Source organism: Penaeus vannamei, chromosome 10 (genome assembly GCF_042767895.1).
Source record: "Penaeus vannamei isolate JL-2024 chromosome 10, ASM4276789v1, whole genome shotgun sequence".
Lineage (NCBI taxonomy): Eukaryota > Metazoa > Arthropoda > Malacostraca > Decapoda > Penaeidae > Penaeus > Penaeus vannamei.
In genome coordinates this window covers 37,445,389-37,452,888 of record NC_091558.1, presented here as the reverse complement: position 1 = coordinate 37,452,888, position 7,500 = coordinate 37,445,389, and the positions used below count along the sequence as shown (strand labels likewise).

At 39.3% G+C, this 7,500-nt stretch overlaps 1 protein-coding gene across 1 annotated transcript in view; it reads left to right on the top strand.

Moving 5' to 3' along the window:
* The first annotated feature begins 7,271 nt into the window (after positions 1-7,271).
* Positions 7,272-7,500, top strand: part of LOC113829051 (oxidoreductase HTATIP2) — a 10,821-nt gene continuing 10,592 nt past the window's right edge. Inside the window, exon 1 of the mRNA XM_070126600.1 lies at positions 7,272-7,428. The gene's annotated coding sequence lies outside the window, so the exon portion shown is untranslated. The remainder of the gene's footprint in view (positions 7,429-7,500) is intronic.

Genomic DNA, 7,500 nt, shown 5'->3' with positions numbered 1-7,500 from the left:
GAAGGTCGTGTGATGGAATCTGAAAACAATGACCTGTTAAAGCATTTTTATGACATGAAATATCAAGAGACCTGAAAGGGTTCATGTATTTCATTTCCATTTCAGGTATGATGTCCAAGTCAAAAGGCCCTATATTTGACCCTGGTGTTAAATTTCAACATTGTTTGACCTCTGGTGACCTTGACCTTTGGTTTGAGTAGTCATGCTTACATTCATCTTATAGCTTACTTCCTAAGCTACAAAATGAGTGGTCATACATAACTATATATTGTTTAAATCAAAAGTTATTGCTATTCTAGTTTCCCCTACGCCCAATTTTTTATGTATTCGAGGGTGCTGACTTTTCAGAAAAAAACACTGAATAGCTCCATTTCTGCCGGGTCTCAGCATGTCCACCCTCGCTAAAAAGGTGCCCCAGCAGACCCCCTACAAAAATCAAGTGAGTGATTTAGAGGCCTTCTCGACCCCCAAAATACCCCTTGGCTCCAGGACTATTAACAGGGTGCAGCAAATTTAGCAGAAATATTACAGTCCCCTTTCATAACGAAACTCGCCGGAAAGGATTACAATAGATCAATTAAATGCCCAAATAACAACAGCAAAAGTATCTCCTTTGTCTCTTCCAGATTCAAAGGCGGTTGGTGGTACGAAAACTGCCACCACGCCAACCTGAACGGCAAGTACATGAACAAATACACGCATCCACTGGAAAACTTGGCGGGAACACAATTATTCGCTCAAGAAAACGGAAATCAAAATAAGGCCGAAAACGTGATAATTTTCGGTCGCGTCTCACAACAGTGACTGGAGTATGAGTTTCAGAGGCACTTTCGCGATGTTGCTTTGGACGAATCACTTGAAGGGTTCCTCAACTTCTCACGAAAGAGTGACACGGCGGGATTTCGTATTACTATCATCATGATTATTATTGTTACTATTATTTTCATCATTATTATAATTGTAAGTAGTTAGTAACATTATTGATACAGTTAATGTTATTATCCTGTTAATGATATTACTATCATTATCATTATTTTTATAATCATTATTGTTATTATAATAATAATGATCATTATTGATTTCAATATTGTTTACTGTTACTATTTCTATTACAAATGTTTTTATGACCATTACTGCTAATATTACTAAAAATAACATAGTATTACTAAGTTCATTGTTATTTTCATTGCTTAATGTTATTGCTGTTGACATCAAGGCTATTACTGTCATAATTTTTACTATCAATAACGCTATTTATTGTGTTTATATATGTGTGTGTATATATATATATATATATATATATATATATATATATATATATATATATATATACATATATGCGCGTGTGTGTGTGTGTGTGTGTGTGTGTGTGTGCGTGTGTGTGTGTGTGTGTGCGTGTGTGTGTGTGTGTGTGAGTGTGTGTGTGTGTGTGTGTGTGTGTGTGTGTGTGTGTGTGTGTGTGTGTGTGTGTGTGTGTGTGTGCGTGTGTGTGTGCGTGTGTATGTGTATGTATATTCATATATATGTATATATTGTCTATATACATATAAATACATAAATATATTTGTGTATATACATAGATGTATATATGAATATATACATATATATATCTTTATATATATATATATATATATATATACATATATGTGTGTATATATATATATATATATATATATATATATATATATGTATATATATATATATATATATATATATATATATATATATGTATGTATATTTGTGTGTGTGTGTGTGTGTGTACATTCTCTTTCTCTCTATCTCTCTCACACGCTTGTGTTTCTGTGTGTGTGTGTCCGTACCTATTTTCAATATAAGAAAGGAGCTAATCGCAGATGGTCCTATCTGCTATTTTTTAACCTTCCTAAAACTTTTGTGATTGAACATTTTTGGCACACACAACGTCATTTGGAAGACTGTTCCATGTTTTCATATATCTGTTTGAGAAATTGAAGTTCTTGTGATTTTTATCGCCTCTTTTTACTTTGTCCTCTAGTCCTTCTTTTGTTCAAAAGTGTAAAGTCATCTTTGTTTAACTTCACTCATTCTGTAACAGCTGAACAGGATAATCATGACCCCCTTTCCTTTTTTTTCTTTCATAGTAAGTCCTATTTTCTGCTGTCTATCTTCGTAGCTCACATCTCGTAGAGTAGGTACCCTTTGTCACCGGGTATGAACGAGAGAGGGGGGCCTCAGAGCAGGTGAATTTCAGGGGTCTTGGTTGCGAGTCTATTGCTGAAAGTAGATGTAAAATCCCAAGAGACCCCGTGTCCCTGGGGTCGAGGTGGTGGTGGAGAGTAGACCTGTGACGTGTTCTGTCTGCCGCCTCTCTCTCTCTCTCCCTCTAAGATGTGTCCTTTTATGCGGCGGCTTCCTTTAAGGGCGGGCACTGAAGGAGGACGGCAGCTGCTGGGGACAGAGGTTGTTGTTTACAGTCAATACTCATTTATGACTTCCAGAAGTTTTGCATTCCACGAATCTGGCTGCACTCTGGAGTCAAAACTTTCCCAGTCAGTTTTACTAATCAAATTTCGTATTACAGGAATTCCTTTTGCAGTGGTTTCCGAAAGCACTTCTACCAGGCTCTTTAAGATTACTTGTGACCACACCGATGTGTAGAGTGACATGCACGCTATGGTTATTATTGTTTGTTTCTACCTCAATTGCCTTCAGTTTGCCACGAGGTCTTGCTTAATCTCTAATTTCTTTGTAATAATTCCCTTCCATGTTGATATTGCTATCTCCTTCTTATTTTACTTACCCTCTAGTTTCTCCAAATATTATAGTCTCTGAGTCCTAATGTTATATAGTCTACGGAGAGACACAGTTTGGATTCAGTGGACATCGCATCTGGTTGATTAATTTCAACTATTTTACCTGTTTCTAGTAACTCCGAAGGTGAATGATTAATGTTTGTATAATCAATTTCTATAAAACATTTCGGTATATAGATATGTAAACACACATGCACACACACACACACACACACACACACACACACACACACACACACACACACACATATACATACATACATATATATATGTATGTATGTGTGTATTCTAACATACATATACACACATACCCAAACAATATTTGGCCTTGCAACCAAAGACGGAGGAAAAATGATATAGAAATTGTTTAAACATAAATATATATATATATATATATATATATATATATATGTGTGTGTGTGTGTGTGTGTGTGTGTGTGTGTGTGTGTGTGTGTGTGTGTGTGTGTGTATGTGTGTATGTATGTATATGTATATATACAAATTACTGCTACTGCATACCATGTGTTTGTGGCCCATGTGTTTTCATCCGCAATGTAATATACCCACTGCTAACCATTGCCTGACACCGTTAATGAAGGGACAAGGCCACGCCTCGCGACGCAATCAGTTACCCAATACCAGTGCATGTCCACGCGGTGAGTCCCACGCCCGCCGCGCGCCTCACTCGCCTCGCTTTAACCGGAAAAAATAGGAGCCACTTTTCGGAAATCCAAATAATTTCGTTCATAATGTGGAATGAGTAAAATGGCATATAACTGAAGGTGTAGGGTATTCCTTGCGTGAGATTACGCATGAGTGGAGGAAAGGAATAGGAGAGATAAGAGGAGGAGAAATGGAAGGGTGGAGAATGGAGGAGGTGGACGAATGAAGGAGTGGAAAATGGAGGAGGTGGAGGGATTGAGGAGTGAATAATGGAAGTGGTGAAAGGACGAAAAGGGGTAGGGGGTTAAAGAGGTGGAAAAGCGAAGATTGGGATGATGAGGGAAGTGGAAGAACGAGGAGTGAATAATGAAGTAGGTGAATGAATGGATGGGTGGAAAACGGAAATGGAGGAACGAAGGAGTGGAGAATGGAGTAGGTGGAAGAACGTGGAGTGATGAATGGAGGAGGTGGAGGTATGGAGGGATGGAAAACGGAGGAGGGGAAGGAATGGAGGATGGAGAATTAAGTAGATCAAATAAAAACGGAGAGAATGGAGGAGGTGAAAGAACAAAAGGGTGGAAAATGGAAAGAAGAGGAGAAAAGGTGGTTGAGGAAGAATGGAGGCGCAAGAGAATGAGGGAGACTGGAAAGAAGCGTAGATAGGTAAAGAGGAAGAGATAAGGCAAGGGAAGGAGAGCATGCATGTAAGAAGGCGGCAATTGCAAATAATTCGTGGAAAAAATTGAACTCTTGTCAGACAATGAGAGAGGTATTTGCGGAGGAATATCTGTGGAATATTTGGGGGTCATCCTAGTAGATTTTTATTTATCTATTTATTTTTTGTCTTATTAGAAATAAAAGAAGCATCACTAACCTTCCCAAAATTCACGTTAATCGCAGTAGTTGTGCAATCTAATTAAGACAATCTGTGTCAATAGCACTTCCAGATTAGTTTAAGCACATAGTTCTTTAAACATGCACAAGGGTGAAAGCTGGACATAATATGTAAAACATCATGTCAAATAATTGTTCATTTAATACTAATATTAAGAAAGAGGAAATTAAATGCAAGGTAAATGAATTTGACCTTATTAAAAATAAGTTTAAACGAGTTAAAAAATGCACATAGAACATTAACTTTGGAAGGGGACACACAACTCCTACACATACACAACTCCAGCTCTGTCGACACTATTTTTACATACATCATCCCTGGCGGATATTTGTACTCCAGTGTTGTGCGGTGCAGTAGCGGTCTCGTCTGGTAATCTTGCTAACCCGCGTTCCAATCCCGCACGCTGCCAGTGGATGGTAATCCCGGCCATTCCTTGCACACAGTGGGTAAGTTGGAAGCAAAATGAAACAGACAACCTGTCGCACCATGAATAACAAGTGCAACAAATAGAATATACCTAAACTTTACTGATTGTCAGGCAGGGAGGGAAAAGGATCAGCAATGCGGTGGCGTGGTTCTACGTCATTACAATGAAAGATTGGTATGACAATTGTACTGCAGCCGACCCCTGCAACCTGCAGCATGGCATACTTCCCTCAGGTTGGGTCCAGGTCCAACCTGAGAACGGACAGCTCCCGGCTCGCTCATTGGACCGCTGGCTCCCCTCGCTCCCGGTAGGTGACACAGCTTAGCAGTACTTAGGCACCAGCGCCCGGGCCGAGATCAGCACCCACCGATCCTCCAGCAGAGCCAGACACAGCAAGCAGCTCCAGGCCTTAGCCGACGGGGAGCTTCGACGGCTTGCCCCGTCGATCTCCAGCTACACCTCTAACACCCAGCCGTACCTGTGGGCACTCGCACCCACATCACTCACTCCTGAAAGAGATGACAGACACCAGTCAAATGGCGATGTAAATCCATCGCCATAGTACAACTATAGAATAGATTATTCGCCGCAAACCAGAATTAGAAAAAATGTCCGGTTATCTAAGATAAGAATATAATTATTTCTTATATATGTCAGAATCCCATTCATTTGATAACAATAGATTTTTAAAAATAATAATATTTCAAACCTCAGAAAAGCAAACCTTTATCTACATTATACTGGACATGTAGTATATCGTTTTATTCTTTGTTGTTAATAAAATATGACTTTAAGAAATTAACAAATTCGATACTCAAAGGCAGTAGGTGGAACACTGGGGCATTTTTTCTTCTTCTTCTTTTTTTTTTTTACCTTAAATGCGACCTTGGCCTTTGACATGCAGACATGGGTCAACTCCAAGGAACGCCAAAATAGGATGCATGTATTCAACGAACATATTAAGTAAAGTGGGCTTATTAAATCATGCAATATCAAAATTAAGAGATGGTGAGATCATGGAAGTCGAGGAGTGGGAGAGATCAAATAGAAAGTTCGCAATAGACAGAACCAAATGAACAAGAAGGTAAAAGTCAGGATGAACAGAAAGAAAAAGTCAGGAAGGACAAGAAGGTCAGAATAAGTGCACTGTATACTTGCATCAGTTCGAACTGTATGACCTAAAGTCAGTCTACTGTATTGCACCGGACATATCTAGCGTTGATATCTCGCACTGTTCGACAAACAATCGATGAATGATTGAAGAGGTTAAGTGTAACTGAAAATAGCATCCATCGGCTGCAAGTAACCATTTTGACAGAAAATGTGTAAACCAGAATAAGCTGTTTTAATAAATGTAATTCGCACAGTTGGACGCGTTGTTCCAACACTACACGCTTTGGCATGGACACTTAGAACTCAGTGTAGAGAGAGAGATGAATGAAAAATTCTCTCATATTAAATAAGCCCATCGCAAATTAACATTAAGTACATTGTACCTGTTAGTGACCAACTCATTTGTGTGTGTATACAATATATGAGAGAGAGAGAGAGAGAGAGAGAGAGAGAGAGAGAGAGAGAGAGAGAGAGAGAGAGAGACAGACAGACAGACAGACAGACAGACAGACAGACAGACAGACAGACAGACAGACAGACAGACAGACAGACAGACAGACAGACAGACAGACAGACAGACAGACAGAGAGAGAGAGACAGAGTGAGAGAGAGATAGAGAGAGAGAATCATTCTGGATGTGCAAGTGAATGCAGATCAATACTGTAATCTAACTAGTTGGTGCCTGGCTATGGTTAACAGATAAACCAAGCTTCACCCACGAAAACAACCTCCAACAGAGACAGCGATTATAAACACAAGGCAAATATGAAATATGTAAGCATGGCAAACACAAATTTTCATGTAAAATAAGCATGTAGGATAAATGCAAGATAAACATAAAACACGCAACAAGTAGAATGTTCAGCCTAAAACTGGTTCTCACTCTTTTCACTTCCTGGCTGCCGCTATGAATCGATCCTTCGCTGCGCTGCCCCCTTGCATCTAGTGATAACATTACCTCCCAGATCTCAAAGATAAAGATAAATGTGTGGGAGACGGGTAGTAACTCCTCTGTGGCTTTTGAGGGTAGGAGGTCAATGAACACGAAATTATAAGCCTAAGCGACATATGGCCTGCAGGAAAATAAAAGAAGTAAAATAAGGCAGTAATTTGATATTTCTCGTAATTTCTCAATATAACCCAAGCTCTTGTTAAAAGAATAACAAATATTGTTTGAGAAAATCCTACTTTCCTTCCTCAAGGATATGCTGACATACAAATTAACGTAAAACAAGCAGGAAGTACAATAACCAAATTGAAACAAAAAACTAATATGAAATCTGAAAAGGAGAAAACATGAATAACGAAAAGGACAAGGACCGTGGAATTTAAACGTCAAGAGTCATGACTCATAGTTCTTCTTTCTTCTTTTGTAGGGTTTTAGACCCATGACTCATAACTCTTGACGCTCAGAAGCCCATGACACACGACTGCCTGCCGACCCGAGTGACTCTGCGCGGGAGAGTAAGCGACCTCGTAATGAAAACATCGGGACTGGAGGAGGTGCTGTGACGTCCGCCGCTCAAATTTAGCTAAATGTAGGTGTTATTAAAGAGTATCACCGCTCGAAGAAATAAAATGTAGCTGTGGGTGTGATTTTTCGTTAATGA